Source organism: Ranitomeya variabilis, chromosome 6 (assembly GCF_051348905.1).
Source record: "Ranitomeya variabilis isolate aRanVar5 chromosome 6, aRanVar5.hap1, whole genome shotgun sequence".
NCBI lineage: Eukaryota > Metazoa > Chordata > Amphibia > Anura > Dendrobatidae > Ranitomeya > Ranitomeya variabilis.
Window position 1 is genome coordinate 356313271 of NC_135237.1, and position 19750 is coordinate 356333020.

Sequence of the window (19750 nt, forward strand, 5' to 3'; positions counted from 1 at the left end):
TCCAAATTACCATTTTAAAAAAATGCAATAGGCTTTTCCGGCCTACTAAAGGTGTCTGTCTGTGTGCCCCTGCCTGGTGTTGTCCTCAACTAAATAAAGCTGAGCTTCAACCTTCTGCTCCAAATTACCATTTTAAAAAATGCAATAGGCTTTTCCGGCCTACTAAAGGTGTCTGTCTGTGTGCCCCTGCCTGGTGTTGTCCTCAACTAAATAAAGCTGAGCTTCAACCTTCTGCTCCAAATTACCATTTTAAAAAATGCAATAGGCTTTTCCGGCCTACTAAAGGTGTCTGCCCCTCCCTGGTGTTGTCCTCAACTGAACAAAGCTGAGCTTCCACATTCTGGCTTTCGCCCTATACTATCAGATATTAAACTGCATTTGGCCTACTAGTGTGGTTAGGCCCTTGAAACAGTGTCTGCTGCTCTTGGGTTTGCTACTCCACTGAACAAAGCAATGCCGCCTGTTTAGTCCTGTTACCAATTTTGAACTGCATTTAGCCTACTTTATTCTTTGGCCCTATATCTGTTTCCTCCTCATCCTGCCCATTGCCCAGCCACTGCTAAATGAGTCTGCTGGTACATTGACCTAGACCACTACATTCCCCTTGTACTCTACACAGCCAGAATCTGACCCTGCTGAAAGTAAGGTTCCCCTTCCCGCATGTTATACCACCTTACACAGGGACAAAGAGGAAGGTGCAGATGAAAGTGCAGGTTCCTTCATCAGGTGGGGGGGCATACTCGTTGGCGACGTCACTGGCACAGGGCCCCTCAGAGTACGCAAAAGTGTCGCTGCTGGTGGGAGGCGCCCCCGCCATGCAAACACACCGCCGTACTTTGAGGGGCCCTGTGCCAGTGCCAATGCGAACGAGTGGGCCCCCCCCTGCTTGCTCAGGATCACAGCACTTGCAACGTTTAAATACTTACCTTTCCCTGCAACACCGCCGTGACGTAGTCCGCATTTCCTGGGCCCACGAAAAACTTGAGCCAGCCCTACTCCCCCCACAACTTTCCCCCAATTCCCTATGCCCAACTATTATTATACAGTTAATTAAGATTGGCAAGCTTCAGAAACAAGAATGGATGTTTTTGGCATTAAAATGGGCACTGTAGGTGTTTTCCTGGCCTCCACTCACTGCCGACTATGCTTCCCCATTGACTTGCATTGGGTTTCGTGTTTCGGTCGATCCCCGACTTTTAGCGATAATCGGCCGACTGCACTCGACTCGACTCTGGACAAAATCGGGTTTCCCAAAACCCTACTCGATCTTAAAAAAATGAAAGTCGCTCAACCCTAGTTGATACCTTTTAATGGCTAACTGAAAAGATGGTAACAAATTGCAAGCTTTCAAGACTACACAGGTCTCTTCATCAGGCAAAGACTGAAAGAAATTCTGAAGAATCACACAGAATCAACATAGCACAGAAAAAAAAAAAAAAAAAACAAAAGAAAGAAAAAAACATGGATAAATATGTGATTCTTCAGAATTTCTTTTAGTCTTTGCCTGATGAAGAGACCTGTGTAGTCTCGAAATCTTGCAATTTGTTACCATCTTTTCAGTTAGCCATTAAAAAGTATCAACCACTGAGGACTCTCAATTCTAAATATTTTTCTATCTACTGGCTAACACGATACCAAGATATATATCTTTCCTGAGTGTCCCAAGTAATTGATACAAATTGAGCATGTAATACAAAAATTATATACAAAAATGATATACATATACAACATATACCAGCAGATTCTAGTGAGGCGATAAGCCCGTTTTGAGAAAAAATTATTATATTATTATATTGACATATAGAGCCAATGCATGATCTAATTGCAGTAACATAGTAACATAATAACATAGTTAGCAAGGCCAAAAAAAGACACTTGTACCTCCAGTTCAGCCTATATTCTGTCATAATAAATCCCCAAATCAACGTCCTTCTAAAGAACCTAATAACTGTAAGATACAATATTGTTACGCTCCAGGAAGACATCCAGGCCTCTCTTGAACCCCTCTACTGAGTTTGCCATCACCACCTCCTTAGGCAAGGAAATCCAGATTCTCACTGCCCTAACAGTAAATAATCCTTTTCTATGTTGGCAGAAAAACCTTCTCTCCTCCAGACGCAGAAAATGCCCCTTGTTACCGTCACCTTCCTTGGTGTAAACAGATCCTCAGAGAGATATTTGTATTGTCCCCTTATATATTTATACTTGGTTATTAGATCGCCCCTCAGTCATCTTTTTTCTAGACTAAATAGTCCTAATTTTGCTATTCTCTCTGGGTATTGAAGTTCCCCCATCCCCTTTATTAATTTTGTTGCCCTCCTTTGTACTCACTCTAGTTCCGTTATATCCTTCGTGAGCACCGGTGCCCCAAACTGTACACAGTACTCCATGTGGAGTCTAACCAGGGATTTGTACAGAGGCAGTATAATGCTCTCATCATGGGTATCCAGACCTCTTTTAATGCACCCCATGATCCTGTTTGCCTTGGCAGCTGCTGCCTGGCACTGGATGCTCTAGGTAAGTTTATCATTAACTAGGATCCCCAAGTCCTTCTCCATGTCAGATTTACCCAGTTGTTTCCCGTTCAGTGTGTAATGGTGATATTGATTCCTTCTTCCAATGTGTTATCTTCATTGAGACAGGGTATGTATCCTGGCATGTGCTACACAAGATGATTTTGGACACTTACCAAATGAGTAGTGTTTAGAATAGGTCAGCGTGTCTGTAGAAAGAGAAACAGAATTATGATGGCCAAAGTTTGCAAGGTGTGTATCTAGTATGTCTCACTACATTTGAGGAGCTGGATATGGCTACCTCCTTGTCTTGGTTGTTCTTGATAACTGTACTAAAATTCATGGACAGCCTCATATTTTTACTCTGTATAGTGCAGGTTCAATTCCTGAGCCAGTGTTGCAAATTGAAATCTGAGTTAAGTCACTATCCCATGCAGGGCCGCCATCAAGGCATTACTGCCCTTACTGGTGTAAGGGGCCCAGGAGCAGAAGGAAAGAGGAGGGGCCCAGATTGGGTGAGAAATGCTGACCCCTTTTTTTTGCTTCTGCTCGTTAACAGCAGTTTTAAAAAAACTTTTTTGTGAACAGGGGTGGAATTCAGCATCGCCTGCAAAACCAGTTGCTAAGAACCGACAAGAAAAAGTGCCTAATGTCAGCATCTGTGCTCCCATGTGTCTCTTAAGGGGCAGCACAATCCTCCTACAGCAGGAGCACTGTGCCACTCCCTGAGAGATAGCACTCAGCACTGCAGTGCAGGCAGCTGGGCAAGAGCAGTCCTGACACAGGGGATAATCACTCACCCCAGCCTGCAGTGAGCAGTGGAGCTAGGAGCCGGGCTGCCGATCCTTCCCCTCCAGCAGCATCACAGCTATCAGGCTGTGGAACAACATGGAGGGGCAAGGCTAAATGGAGGGGGTGGAGCCACAGACAACCAAGGAGAGGAGGCAGCAGGAAAGAAAAGAGCGGGGGATAGAAAACATGGAAGAAGTGTCAAGAAAGAGAGAGACCGAGGCAGGAGACAGCAAAGATGAAGGCAGAATACAAGAGAAAGGAATGAGACACAAGAGAGACAAGTGAGGCCGGGGCCTGAATATAAGACACTGGCTGTCTCCTCCCTGACTTCCCCCTTATTCCTGCACTGTCCTCCCTCTTGTCTGGCTACGGCATATTGGCAATACTTGCCAGTGCTGCTTGTCATTTATGATAAATTCAATATATTATTTTGTGTCCCTTTTCTATTGGCTGCAGTCTATGATTTTATAAGCTGTCAGAAAAGGACATAACCAGGGGTGGGATTTATCCGGTTGGGGGGACCAATTGTTCAAATTGCAGCCGGTACCCCGATCCAGTTCTGTGTGCCGCCTGTTTGAACTGAACGTGCGTCCTCAGTCTGGGCCCTTTCCCTCACCAGTCAGGGCCCCTCTCCTCACCTGTCAGGGACCCTCCCTCACCAGTCAGGGCCCCTCTCCTCACTGGACCCTAGGGTCAGGATTCAGCCATTTGCTCAGTAACTGAATGTGTGTCCTCGGTCTGGGCCCTTCCCCTCACCAGTCAGGGCCCCTCACCAGTCAGGGCCCCTCTCCTTACTGGACCCCAGGGTCAGGAATCAGCCGTTTGCTCAGTAACTGAACATGTGTCCTCAGTCTGCATCCTTCCCCTCACCAGTCAGGGCCCCTCTCCTCACTAGACCCCAGGGTCAAGGTTCAGCCATTCGCTCAGTAACTGTACGTGCGTCCTTTTATGCAAATTCAGTTTAAATTTATTGTCACGCAGGACTGCTTCCTGCATGACAATAGGACCCATTAGCCTTTTATTCTATGTTCCCACAATCAGGAAGTAGCAGCGCTTTGAACGCACTGTATTTTCACTGCCTCCAAAGCGCTGCATTCTGATCACGTCGGTAAATCTGCATGTGTTCACTGAACCATATGGATTTACTGTATCCAAATACTTTTCTATTGTTGACATTTCTGTTGCAGAGATGAGCCTCTCCACAAGAGAAATTGACATGCTGTGGCTAATAAACCGGCGCCGAGCTGTCCGTCTCTGCGGGTTATCCGCAGGTGCACATACACGCATAGTGGACATAGGATTTTAGAAATCCCATCCACTATGCTGTAACATCTGGCCACTGCAGTTTTGACTTTGCATAAGTACACAACGTCAAAACCATAGCAATTCCTGAATGTGGGCATATACCTTTAGAGGTCAGCAGCTCAAGTCACTGGCATGTAGTGTCACTGTCATGCGCGAGTGCCTCAAATGGTTGAGGAAGAGTCCACCACTGGGCCTTGGCCAGGTAAGGAGAAACTTTTTTTTTCACTAAAATCCGCAATATGGAGAGACATATGGGGGGCAGGGTGGAAGGACATACATGTGGGCAGGATGGAAATATATAGGGACAGGATCGAGAAATGGCAGGGAACAGGATGACGGGACCTATGTGTGGGAAGGATGGAGACATGGGGGGACAGGATGAGGGGAAATATGTGGGGGAAGGATGAGACATGTGGGGGGACAGGATGAGGGGACATATATGGGTGCAGGATGAGACATGTGGGGGTACAGGATGAGGGGACATATATGGGGCAGAATGGAGACACAGGGGACAGGATGAGGGGACATATATGGGGCAGGATGGTAACATGTGGGGGGACAGTATGAAGGGACAAATATGGGGGCAGTATGGAGACATATGGGGCCAGGATGGGAGGACAAATATGGGGACAGGATGAAGACATATGGGGGCAGGATGGGAGGACATATGGTAGAACACATGGGGCCAGGATGGGAGGACATATGGGAACAGGATGGAGACACATGAGGGCCAGGATGGGGGTCGTTATTACAGGAAGGTGCCAGGATATGGGACATTTTTACTGTTGGGGCTAATTAAGGGATATAATTACTGCGGTGGTATATTTCATTTCTGAGAATATTGTTTTCAATGGGGGGTTCCTGTTATTGTGCAGTGCTACACTGTCATTTTTTTTCTTCATCTGGCATAATGTAGAAGTTGGGGAAACATTGGGAATGCATTTTGGAAGCGGTGCTCTGGATAACTGTGTTATTTTCTGCAGAGACGAGTCCTGGCTGGAAGAAGTGATGGCGGTCTGTGCTGGATGAAGATGAAAAGAGAAGATAAATATCTTCAACTAGAGACGTCACTGGTTAGTCAATGTGTACACTTAGGCTATACACTGACACTCTATACAGAGCTCCTGTGTATAATGTCACTGGTGATTCCTGTATTACCTGTACACTATATGCAATGCTCCTGTGTATAATGTCACTGGTGATCACTGTATTACCTGTACACTGACACTATACCCAGAGCTCCTGTGCATAATGTCACTGGTGATCACTGTATTACCCATACCCTGATACTATATACAGATCTCCTGTGTATAATGTCACTGGTGATCACTGTATTACCTGTACCCTGACACTATATACAGAGCTCCTGTGTATAACGTCACCAGTGATCAATGTATTACCTGTACACTGACACTACATACAGAGCTCCTGTGTATAATGTCACTGGTGATCACTGTATTATCTGTACACTGACACTATATACAGATCTCCTGTGTATAATGTCACTGCTGATCACTGCATTACAATGCAATGTATTACCTGTACAATATATTCAATATACAGAGCTCATATGTATGATGTCACCAGTGATCATTGTATTACCTGTACACTATATACAGAACTCCTTTGTATAATGTCACTGGTGATCATTGTATTACCTGTACACTATGTAGAGAGCTCCTCTGTATAATGTAATATTAGTGTTTTTTTAATTAATGATCAGTATTATAGTATTCAGTCGCTATGTAGTGGTAATATGTGGTCCGGCCATGGTGTGGTGGTATTTGTCTCTTGTATGTGGTATTATTCGGTCACTTGTGATGGTAATATGTGGTCTGGTCATGGTGTGGCGGTATTTATCCCTTGTATGTGGTATTATTCGGTCACTTGTGATGGTAATATGTGGTCTGAATAAAAAAAAGAATGATTCACAGCACCTCATGGCCACAGAGGGTTAACTGTACCCACAGTGGGGGTTCACGACACATCCAAGGAGTCATACTTGGAAAACGTCCAAACATCTCATAAAAAATAAAGACAGCGCCTCACCAACTGGTGAATTTACATGTCCTTTATTCTGCTTTCTGTGGCGACGTTTCGATCCATCATGATATGCTTGATAAATTCACCAACTGGTGAGGCGCTGTCTTTATTTTTTTTTTAGGTAATATGTGATCTGGTCATAGTGTGACAGTATTTGTCTCTTGTATGTGGTATTATTTGGTCACTATGGGATGGTAATATGTGGTTCGGCCATGGTGCTAAAAAATGTATGTGATTCATTCCCTTAAAGAAAAAGAAAAATATATTTAAAAGGAGTATTGGATATTTCAAGAAATGTTTAATAGGTTAGAGTAGAGTAGGACCCGGCTAGAAGATTCTACCTTGTCATGATCACAGCTTGAAAAATCTTTTGGACAAAACAAAAGCTGCTGGGTATGTATATGATCTGGTGTTAGATGGGAACTGTTAATGTGTAATTGGTGAGGACGTTGTGCAGGAGTGAAGTTTTTCTAAGAGTGTGCGGTGGGACTGTGAAAGGCTCCAGGTGTGGAGGCGGAGCTGGGGTGGAGCCAAGGCGGAGTCTCAAGGGGGCCCCGAAAATGTTGCCAGTATGGGGCCCTAAAATTCTTGATGGCAGCCCTGACCCCATGTGCCATGGAGCTCCACACGTGGCCAAGCTCACTACATGCTGACATACAGTACAGACCAAAAGTTTGGACACAGCTTCTCATTTAAAGATTTTTCTGTATTTTAATGACTATGAAAATTGTACATTCACACTGAAGGCATCAAAACTATGAATTAACACACGTGGAATTATATACTTAACAAAAAAGTGTGAAACAACTGAAATGATGTCTTATATTCTAGGTTCTTCAAAGTAGCCACCTTTTGCTTTGATGACTGCTTTGCACACTCTTGGCATTCTCTTGATGAGCTTCAAGACGTAGTCACTGGGAATGGTTTTCACTTCACAGGCGTGCCCTGTCAGGTTTAATAAGTGGGATATCTTGCCTTATAAATGGTGTTGGGACCATCAGTTGTGTTAAATGAGAAGGTGTGTCCAAACTTTTGGTCTGTACTGTAGGTCCTCCTGGATATATTTATTTTAGTTGTTTAATCTAGTCTTTACGCTTTTTTACTTTGACTGCAGTGGACCTTATCATAGTTTTACTATTCTGGCCAATGCAGTACCTAGTTTCCTTAGACACTAAGGCCTCCAAGTGCCTATACCAGAACTGCTGCATGTGAATATACCATTACAGCTAATGTTTTAATCTGTCAAGATAATCTGAAAATGCTAACAGCACTTTAAGTACTATCTTGGGGTAAAATAGGCTGATCATGGAGAAACCATGATTTAATCCAGGCTTGAATACAAGTAAACATTTTTTACAGTAAAAAATCCTACATTTGTTAATTTTTTTCCACACTCCTGGCACTTTGTTTCACGGATACAATAAATCATTAGAATTATCAGTACAGGAACTTGAAATGAGAAACTACCATCTGTCATCATTTGACTGCTCACATGGCAGTAGCTATAATGAACACATACATTGTCATCTTTGTAATTCTCTTCCCAGTCTTTCCGCATATGGTTTGCATGTTACAGTCATCTGAGCAAGATGAATGCCGTGATAAAAACATAAGCTAGGAAGTCAAATAACTAAAACATGTGACCGTTGCCACACAGAAGCCCTTGTTTAAAAGACATGCAGCTAAAAGGCATTGCAATGAGTTTACATGCATGGTCACTGTGATCAAAGAGGTAGCGTGATGTGTGGGATGGAAATAATTTAATAATTTGTAAGACAGACTTACTGTTATCTAACGCAGAGTTTCCCTTAAGACAAGCCATACTTTTCCAATTGCTATTATTTTTATCTGATTGACAATTATTTTCTAAAATTTATTTCTAAGCATTGGTGGCATAATATATTTTTCTAAAATTAATTGGCCTAGCTTGACAGCCTAAGTGCTACTTAATGGAACTACACAATGTGTTAATCATATAAATTATATTTAAGACCTTAGGTAAAAAGAAACATGTTTAGTTTTTTTTTTCAGTCATGAATAAATGTTGTGCATAAATATTCATTTATTTAATTAAAAAATAATTTGGGAAATCTGCTTATACAGTTAAGGGGTTATCACTGTAGCCTTGCAGCGCTGGGGTCCTGGATTCAATATCCTTCCTTGGACACACTCTGTAAATAATTTGTATGTTCTCCCATGCTTGCATAGGTTTCCTCCAGGTTCATATGCCAGTCTGAAAAATCTATGTTCCTAAGTAAGATTCACTAAACTTTAGAAGTGCATGATTTGTAATAAATAAGCAATAAAAAATAAAATATTTTTACAATATTTTTACCTGCGCTAAACTGTAAAATACATTAGTCAAATTTCCACGGTGAGTGATTACCTGTTTGATGGGAGAGTTGCTCAAATTTCTCTTTTAATCGTATATAACGGGTCGGGGATTAGCCGTAGGAAAGGACTGGAATAGGAAACAATGGAGAAATAAAATTACAATGACTAAATGACTTGTGTGCCACTTATTTGCTGCATTTAAAATAGAATGATCCCACTTAAGAAGTGATAAGAATGCGGAAATTATTAATAAAATGTATAATATATCACTTATACAGTGCTTAAAAACTGTTACCCCACAGGTGAATTGCCTAGGATTAAGGATTTGTGCTTATCTGGTTAATAGTTGGACTTAAATGCACGATAGGTATAGTCCAGTACCTGTAGTACCGATGCTTGCGGAGGAAAGAATCAGAATATATTGAAAGCTGTCCATAAATCCTTGGCAGTAGTGGTAAGACAGTTAAAACAAGTTACTTAGCTGAATAGGCGCTGTCCTTGTTGGCTTCCAGGCGGCTTGTGCAAGCGCCGTCCCAGCCGGTGACGGACGCTCGCGCGGCCTGTACTTGGTGATCCTTGTGCGATGCTGTGCAAGACCTGCGTTGACGTTCGGGTCACGTGATCGTCAATCACGTGGTGCCCCTAGAAGTGCTACGGAACGCTGTGGGTGCCACAAACCTACGCATTTCGGAAATGCTACAGTTTCCTTCATCAGCCCTGGGTGTTTGGGTAACACACCGCAAAAACAGGAGAGTGGAAGCCTCAAAAGCACACTTTGTAGCCCACAGATAGATGAGGCGTGTCACGGAACTACCACACTGTAATATTTTTTTTTTAACAAAATAGTGTATAGACCTATGGTATTAGACAGACCAAAAATTGGAATGTATGTATGAAAACAACTACTTTTAGACCACACATAGAACAGGCGTCGGACAGAGATAACTGACTTTCAATATGTGGCCTGTATTTTTCAGAATTTTTAAAACCACAAAATACTGTATACACCAAGGGTAGCAGACCAAAAACTGAAATGTACTCCTGAAAAGCAAGGATTTGGAGACCACAGATAGACCAGACATGTGACTGAGATAACAAGCTTTCAATATGTGTCCAGTATTTTCTAAAATTTTAAAAAACAACAAAATACTGTATACACCAAGTGTAGCAGACCAAAAACTGGAATGTATGCCTGAAAAGCTGAGATTTGAAGACCACAGAAAGACCAGACTTGTGACTGAGATAACAGACTGTTTCAATATGTGGCCTGTATTTTTTAGAAATTTAAAAACAACAAAATACTATATATACCAAGGGTAACAGACCAAAAACTGGAATGTATGCCTGAAAAGCAAAGATTTGAAGACCACAGATAGACCAGATGTGTGACTTAGGCTGGTTTCACACTTGCATTTTTGTCCGCTGCGTTTTAGCGCTAAAAAACGCGTGCGTTTTTTTTTCTATACTTAACATTAAAAAACGCATGTTTTTTAGCGTGCGTTTTGACGCGTTTTCGGCAACACATGCGTTTTTTGACACGTGCGTTCATTTGCAGAAATGCAACATGTAGTAATTTTTAGCGGCTTTTTTTTGCCGCAAAAAAACGCATGCATTTATTCGCGGCAAAAAAATGCATTGCTGTCTATGTAAACGCATGTGTTTTTAAGCACATGCGTTTGCTTGCGTTAAAAATGCATGGGTTTTTATAGAAAAACACAAGAAAACACAAGAAAAAATAAGAAAACCCTAACCCTAACCCTACCCCTATCCCTAACCCTGACAAGCCACCCCCCACCATCAAGGTGATAAAGGGATCCAAACCCTAACCCTAACCCTACCCCTAACCCTAACCCTAACCCTGACAAGCCAACCCCCACCATCAAGGTGATAAAGGGATCCAAACCCTAACCCTACCCCTAACCCTAACCCTAACCCTAGGGATCCTAGGGATCCATAGGAATTGGCTATTATGTTGACCTGGTGACCAGGACATTCTTCTAATAAAAAGCTTTGTTCAATGTGGACACCCCAAGATATACGGTATTGCTATAGAGTACTAAAAATATAAAATCGTAGAGTATTGACTGTCATATAGGGTTAGGGTTAGGGGTAGGGTTAGGGTTTGGATGCCTTTATCACCTTGATGGTGGGGGTGGCTTGTCAGGGTTAGGGTTAGGGGTAGGGGTAGGGTTAGGGTTTGGATGCCTTTATCACCTTGATAGTGGGGGGTGGCTTATCAGGGTTAGGGTTAGGGTTAGGGTTAGGGTTAGGGGTAGGGTTAGGGTTAGGGTTAGGGTTTGGATGCCTTTATCACCTTGATGGTGGGGGGTGGCTTGTCAGGGTTAGGGTTAGGGTTAGGGTTAGGGTTAGAGTTTGGATGCCTTTATCACCTTGATGGTGGGGGGTGGCTTGTCAGGGTTAGGGTTAGGGTTTGGATGCCTTTATCACCTTGATGGTGGAGGGTGGCTTGTCAGGGTTAGGGTTAGGGTTAGGGGTAGGGTTAGGGTTAGGGTTAGGATCCCTAGGGTTACTAGGGATCCTAACCCTAACCCTATCCCTAACCCTAACCCTAGCTATTTCTGTTTATAGTGGGTTTTCTAGTTGATTTTGATGATTGGCAGCTGTCACACACTTCTCAGCATGCGTTTAAAAAACGCAAACGCTGGAAAAAACGCATGTAATCGCAGCAAAACGCCGCGTTTTTTTTTCTGCATGCAAAAACGCATTTGTCTAAAAAACGCGGTGTTTTGCCACGTTTACATGCATTTTTTCACCACATGCGTTTTTTTTAAAAACGCTGCAGATCAAAACGCAAGTGTGAAACCAGCCTAAGATAACAGACTGTTTCAATATGTGGGCTGTATTTTTTTAGAAATTTAAAAACAACAATACTATATACACCAAGGGTAGCAGACCAAAAACTGGAATGTATGACGGAAAAGCCAAGATTTGAAGACCACAGATAGACCAGACATATGACTGAGATAACAGATTGCTTCAATATGTGGGCTGTATTTGTTAGAAATTTAAAAACAACAAAATACTGTATACACCAAGGGTAGCAGACCAAAAAATGGAATGTATGCCTGAAAAGCAAACATTTGGGGACCACAGATAGACCAGGTGTCTGACTGAGATAGCAGGCTTTCAATGTGTGGCCTGTATTTTGTTGTAAACATTTTTAACCCCTTAATGACCACCAATACGCCTTTGAACTGACCTGAGATATAAGAGAATAGCCTCCCCATACAGGTGACAATCCAGCAGCTGTCAGCTGTACACTATAGGTGACAACTTGCTGCATCAGCCACGATCAGTGTTTGCACTGTCCATATCTGTTTAACCCATTAGATGCTGCTGTCAATAGTGACTACATCATATAAATGGTTAACAGAGTGTGGTGGCTTCCTCTTTATCCCAACTGCTGCTGTCAGATCATGATTGTGTGGTCTTGATATTTGCCATAGCAATTCAAGACCAAATAATGGCCTTAGAGTCTGACGGCTGTTGTAACCTGTTCAGAAGTTAGCGGCATTTTGGTGGTAAAAATACACATTTTAATTTCTGTCATGCCACTTTGCATTATTTCTTGAAAATCACCTGAAGGGTTAATAAACTATCTGACTGCAGTTTTCAATATGTCAGGGGGTGCTGTTTTTAAAATGGTATAACTTTTGGGGTTTTCCCAATATATGGGACCCTTAAAGGCACTTCAAACATGGATAGGTCCCTAAAAAAAAAAATTTTGTAAATTTTCTTGAAAAAATGAAAAATTAGTGCAACGTTTTTAAAACTCCTAAAATGCACACAAAATAAAATAACATTTTATAAATGGTTCTGATGTAAAGCAGACATGAGGGAAATGTTATTTATTAATGTTTTGCTGTGGTATGACTATCTGGATTAAAGGGGAAATCATTCAAAGTTTGAAAATTGCAAATTTTTTAACATTTTTCTCAAATTTCTGATATTTTTTTATAAATAAACACAAAACACATCGACCTAAATTTACCATTATCATAAAGTATAACGTATCACTAAAAAACAGCCTCAAGATCACTGGGATATGTTGAAGCGTTCCAGAGTTATTACCACGCAAAGTGACACTGGTCAGATTTTAAAAATTTGGCTCCGTCACTAAGGGGTTAAACTACAAGATTCTGTATACAGCAAGGGTAGCAGACCAAAAAATGCAATGTATGCCTGCAAAGCGAGGATTTGGATACCAGAGATACACGGTGCATCTGATGGAGATAACAGACTGATCAAAATGTGGCCTTGATTTTTTTGGGACCACCAAAATTGTGTCAATAAGTAGGCTATAGCAAATAGATCAATGGCTGCACTCAAAATTTACTGTGCTAAGGCAAGGAAATGTGCAATACATGAAATGTGAATAGCATAATGGCTTGTGAAATTTATGAAAAAACACATGAGATTCTTAGCACAAGATTTGGCCAAAAGTTGTGAGCCCATCCACCAAACGTCAAGGTAATCTCAAAACGGATGGGTACCTGAGCTGACTGCCTAGTGTGAACACTTACCTATGGCTAATAACATGGTAAAGCCTGCTTTTATAGGAAGCTCAGAACCAACTGTGTTTGGATGTAATTAAAATCACAGCATGGTGAAGGGCGGGGCGTTCAAGTCAGAAAAATAGTACATAGTAAATATAAGAAAACTGACTGAACAACAATATAGTCTGAACTTGTGCATAACCAGAAAAGTCACATAGCAAATAGATCAATGGCTGCACTCAAAATTTACTATGCTAAGGCAAGGAAACCCATCCGTTTTGAGATTACCTTGACGTTTGGTGGATGGGCTCACAACTTTTGGCCAAATCTTGTGCTAAGAATCTCATGTGTTTTTTCATAAATTTCACAAGCCATTATGCTATTCACATTTCATGTATTGCACATTTCCTTGCCTTAGCACAGTAAATTTTGAGTGCAGCCATTGATCTATTTGCTATGTGACTTTTCTGGTTATGCACCAGTTCAGACTATATTGTTGTTCAGTCAGTTTTCTTATATTTACTATGTACTATTTTTCTGACTTGAACGCCCCGCCCTTCACCATGCTGTGATTTTAATTACATCCAAACACAGTTGGTTCTGAGCTTCCTATAAAAGCAGACTTTACCATGTTATTAGCCATAGGTAAGTGTTCACACTAGGCAGTCAGCTCAGGTACCCATCCGTTTTGAGATTACCTGGACGTTTGGTGGATGGGCTCACAACTTTTGGACAAATCTTGTGCTAAGAATCTCATGTGTTTTTTCATAAATTTCACAAGCCATTATGCTATTCACATTTCATGTATTGCACATTTCCTTGCCTTAGCACAGTAAATTTTGAGTGCAGCCATTGATCTATTTGCTATGTGACTTTTCTGGTTATGCACCAGTTCAGACTATATTGTTGTTCAGTCAGTTTTCTTATATTTAATAAGTAGGCTATGACACTAAAATAAAAAATTTGGAGTACTAAAATTACAATATTTAGCGCAATGATATATGATGCATGTGGCATACAAATCACAGTGCTAAATATAAGAACTGTAGCTAAATATTTTTTTGCCAGCTAAAGATTTTTTGGTCACCAAAATGTTGTCCAAAATTGTTGTAAGACACCCCCAAAAAAAACTATAGTACGCCCCAAAAAGGCAATAATTTTATGCACACTCACATCTAATGCCTGGGACAAAAACAACCGTTTTAAATTGTTAGATTTTAATGCTCTTGTATTAACATTACCTGGCTGTAGTCTGCAGTGTCAGCAAGAAAATAAATGTTGCAAAAAATGGGGCTCTGGATTGCTTTGTACTAAAATTAGCAGGTATAAGGTGCCTGCCCCCCAAAAAATCCTGGCCACGGATACCTGCAGCTATGTATCTATAAAATACGCAGCAGCAGACAGTAATGTAGCCTTTGATGTATGCAGGGAGATCTATAGACTCACACACAGTGCCTGCATGCCTTGCACTGATGTGGATATGTGCACATAGACTCCCCTGCCTACCCAGCATAGTGATCTATATTCCCCCGAAATAGCCCTAAAAAGGACTGTTGGTTTATCAGGATTTGTGGATTGAACACTAGTAGACTCACACTAACTAATAAAAGAACAAATCTGACCTTATCTCAGCGGTAGCTCTCCCTACACTAGCTGAGTCCGGAGCAGAATGCGCCGAGCAGGGCAGCATCCGGTCTCTTATACAGTGGACCTGATGCCACTGTGCGGACAGCCAATCACTGTAATGCCACAACAAAGATGGCTGCGGTATTACAGTGCATGGCTGACAATCCCTGCTGTTGTGGATTCGGTTTGTGGGCTCCCTCTGGTGGTTACTGCTGGTACTGGGTGACTTTGGTGGGTTGCGGCCTTTGGTTTCCACCTGTCCATCAGAGGCTGGGTGTTTCCTATTTTACCTGGCCTTTCTGTCATTCCCTTGCCGGCTATCAATGTATTCAGATGTGCTCTGTTTGGTTCCTGCCTACCTGCTCCCAGATCTTTCAGGATAAGCTAAGTGCTGATTTTCAGTTGTTTGGTTTTTTGTCCAGCTTGCTTATTATGTCTCTATGCTAGCTGGTAGCTCTAGTGGACTGAGGTTCTCCCCATGTGCCATGAGTTGGCACATGGGTTCTTGTAATCTCAGGATGGGTTTTTTGATTAGGGTTTTTTGCTGACCGCTCAGTCCCCTTTTGTATCGCTCTGCTTTCTAGTTTACAGCGGGCCTCAATTTGCTAAAACTATATATATCATCTCTATGTGTGTGCCTTCCTCTCATTTCACCGTCAATACATGTGAGGGGGCAACTATATCTTTTGGGGTTCATTCCTCTGGAGGCAAGTGAGGTCTTTATTTTCTCTGCAGTACTAGTTAGCTCTTAGGCTGGTGCGTGGCGTCTAGAACCAACGTAGGCACGCTCCCTGGCTATCTCTAGTTGCGTTTGTCAGGCGTAGGGCAGCGGTCAGCCCAGGTTCCATCACCCTAGAGCTCGTCCGTTATTTATTTGTACTCTGCTTGTCCTGTGCTATCCCTAGCCATTGGGGATTCATGACAGTATAGCCGGCCTACAAAGTGTTAATTGTTTGGGCTGAAGCAGGAGAAAAAGAAGTGTTTAAGGGAAATTTTTTTTTTTTTTTTTTCCCTTCAGAGTTTTGCTGCCTAGCCCTTAATTGCTGTCTAGCTGCTTCTTACCTCCTCTTAACCCTTGAATGGCTCTGATCTTAGCTGTTTAACATGGATGTCCAGAGTTTGGCTTCCAGCCTGAGTAATCTCGCGGCAAAAGTTCAAAACATACAGGATTTTGTTGTTCACACTCCCATGTCTGAACCTAGAATTCCTATTCCAGAGTTCTTTTCTGGAGATAGATCTACCTTCCTGAATTTCAGGAACAATTGTAAATTGTTTCTTTCTTTAAAATCTCGCTCCTCTGGAGACCCTGCTCAACAGGTCAAGATTGTAATATCTTTCCTGCGGGGCGACCCTCAGAATTGGGCATTTGCATTGGCACCAGGGGATCCTGCATTGCTCAGTGTGGATGCATTTTTTCTGGCATTGGGATTGCTCTATGAGGAACCTAACCTGGAGATTCAGGCTGAAAAGGCTTTATTAGCCCTCTCTCAGGGGCATGATGAAGCAGAAATATATTGTCAAAAATTTCGGAAATGGTCGGTGCTTACTCAGTGGAATGAGTGCGCCCTGGCTGCAAACTTCAGAAATGGTCTTTCTGAGGCCATTAAGGATATTATGGTGGGGTTCCCTACGCCTACAGGTCTGAATGAGTCTATGGCTATGGCCATTCAGATTGATCGGCGTTTACGGGAGCGCAAACCCGTGCACCAGTTGGCGGTGTCTTCTGAACAGGCACCTGAGACTATGCAATGTGATAGAATTCAGTCCAGAAGTGAACGGCAAAATTATAGGCGGAAAAATGGATTGTGTTTTTATTGTGGTGATTCAGCTCATGTTATATCAGCATGCTCTAAACGCACAAAAAGGGTTGATAAATCTTTTGCCATTGGTACTCTGCAGCCTAAGTTCATTTTGTCTGTGACTCTGATTTTTTCACTGTCTTCCATTTCCGTCGATGCCTATGTGGATTCGGGCGCTGCCCTGAGTCTTATGGATTGGTCATTTGCTAAACGCTGCGGTTTTAGTCTGGAGCCTCTGGAAGTTCCTATTCCTCTGAAGGGAATTGACTCTACACCATTGGCTATGAATAAACCGCAGTACTGGACACAAGTGACCATGCGCATGACTCCCGTTCATCAGGAGGTGATTCGCTTCCTTGTACTGTATAATTTACATGATGTACTAGTGCTTGGTCTGCCATGGTTACAAACTCATAATCCTGTCCTGGACTGGAAAACAATGTCTGTGTTAAGCTGGGGATGTCAGGGGGTTCATGATGATGCACCTCCGATTTCAATCGCTTCATCTACTCCTTCTGAGATTCCTGCGTTTTTGTCTGACTATAGGGATGTTTTTGAGGAGCCTAAGCTCAATTCGCTCCCTCCTCATAGAGAGTGTGACTGTGCTATAGAATTGATTCCTGGCAGTAAGTTCCCTAAGGGTCGTTTATTTAATCTGTCACTGCCAGAGCATACTGCTATGCGGAATTATATTAAGGAGTCCTTGGAAAAGGGACATATTCGTCCATCTTCGTCCCCTCTGGGAGCAGGTTTTTTTTTCGTGGCAAAAAAAGATGGTTCCCTGAGGCCTTGTATAGATTATCGCCTTCTGAATAAGATTACAGTCAAATATCAGTATCCATTGCCATTATTAACTGATTTGTTTGCTCGCATTAAGGGGGCTAGGTGGTTCACTAAAATAGATCTTCGCGGTGCGTATAATCTGGTGCGGATAAAACAGGGTGATGAGTGGAAAACTGCATTTAATACGCCTGAGGGCCATTTTGAGTATTTGGTAATGCCTTTTGGACTCTCCAATGCTCCGTCAGTCTTTCAGTCCTTTATGCACAATATTTTCCGTGAATATCTGGATAAGTTTATGATTGTGTATTTGGATGATATTTTGGTGTTTTCTGATGACTGGGAGTCTCATGTTCTACAGGTCAGGAAGGTGTTTCAGGTTCTGCGGGCCAATTCTCTGTTTGTGAAGGGCTCAAAGTGTCTCTTCGGAGTCCAGAAGATTTCTTTTTTGGGGTACATTTTTTCTCCTTCTACTATTGAGATGGATCCCGTCAAGGTTCAGGCTATTTGTGACTGGACACAACCTACATCTGTTACGAGCCTTCAGAAGTTCTTGGGGTTTGCTAATTTTTATCGTCGGTTCATTGCTAATTTTTCCAGTATTGTTAAACCTTTGACTGATTTGACTAAAAAGGGTGCTGATGTTGCTGATTGGTCTCCTGCGGCCGTGGAGGCCTTTCAGGAACTTAAGCGCCGGTTTTCTTCTGCTCCTGTGTTGTGTCAACCAGATGTTTCACTTCCTTTTCAGGTTGAGGTTGATGCTTCCGAGATTGGAGCGGGGGCGGTTTTGTCACAGAGAAGTTCTAATGGCTCGGTGATGAAGCCATGTGCATTCTTCTCTAGAAAATTCTCGCCCGCCGAGCGCAATTATGATGTGGGTAATCGGGAGCTTTTGGCCATGAAGTGGGCATTTGAGGAGTGGCGTCATTGGCTTGAGGGTGCTAAACATTGTGTGGTGGTCTTGACTGATCACAAGAATCTCATTTACCTTGAGTCTGCCAGGCGTTTGAATCCTAGACAGGCTCGTTGGTCGTTGTTTTTTTCTCGTTTCAATTTTGTGGTTTCATACCTGCCAGGTTCAAAGAATGTGAAGGCAGATGCTATTTCCAGGAGTTTTGTGCCTGACTCTCCTGGAGACTCTGGGCCTACTGGCATCCTTAGGGATGGGGTAATATTGTCCGCCGTATCCCCAGACTTGCGACGTGCATTGCAGGAGTTTCAGGTGGATAAACCGGATCGTTGTCCACCAGAAAGACTGTTTGTCCCGGATGATTGGACCAGTAGAGTCATCTCCGAGGTCCATTCTTCTGTGTTGGCTGGTCATCCTGGAATATTTGGTACTAGAGACTTGGTGGCCAGGTCTTTTTGGTGGCCTTCCTTGTCTAGGGATGTGCGTACCTTTGTGCAGTCTTGTGAAGTGTGTGCTCGAGCTAAACCTTGCTGTTCTCGGGCCAGTGGGTTGTTGTTATCCTTGCCCATCCCGAAGAGGCCTTGGACGCACATTTCCATGGATTTTATTTCTGATCTCCCGGTTTCACAGAAAATGTCCGTTATCTGGGTTGTGTGTGACCGCTTTTCTAAAATGGTTCATTTGGTGCCCTTGCCTAAGTTGCCCTCCTCCTCTGAGTTGGTCCCTTTATTTTTTCAGAACGTGGTTCGTTTGCATGGGATTCCGGAAAATATCGTTTCTGACAGGGGATCCCAGTTTGTGTCTAGATTTTGGCGGACGTTTTGTGCCAAGATGGGCATTGATTTGTCTTTCTCGTCTGCATTCCATCCTCAGACGAATGGCCAGACGGAGCGAACTAATCAGACCTTGGAAACTTATTTGAGGTGTTTTGTTTCTGCTGATCAAGATGACTGGGTTGCTTTTTTGCCACTGGCCGAATTTGCTCTTAATAATCGGGCTAGTTCTGCCACGTTGGTCTCTCCTTTTTTTTGTAATTCGGGGTTTCATCCTCGTTTTTCCTCTGGTCAGGTGGAGTCTTCGGATTGTCCTGGAGTGGACGTGGTGGTGGACAGGCTACATCAGATTTGGAAT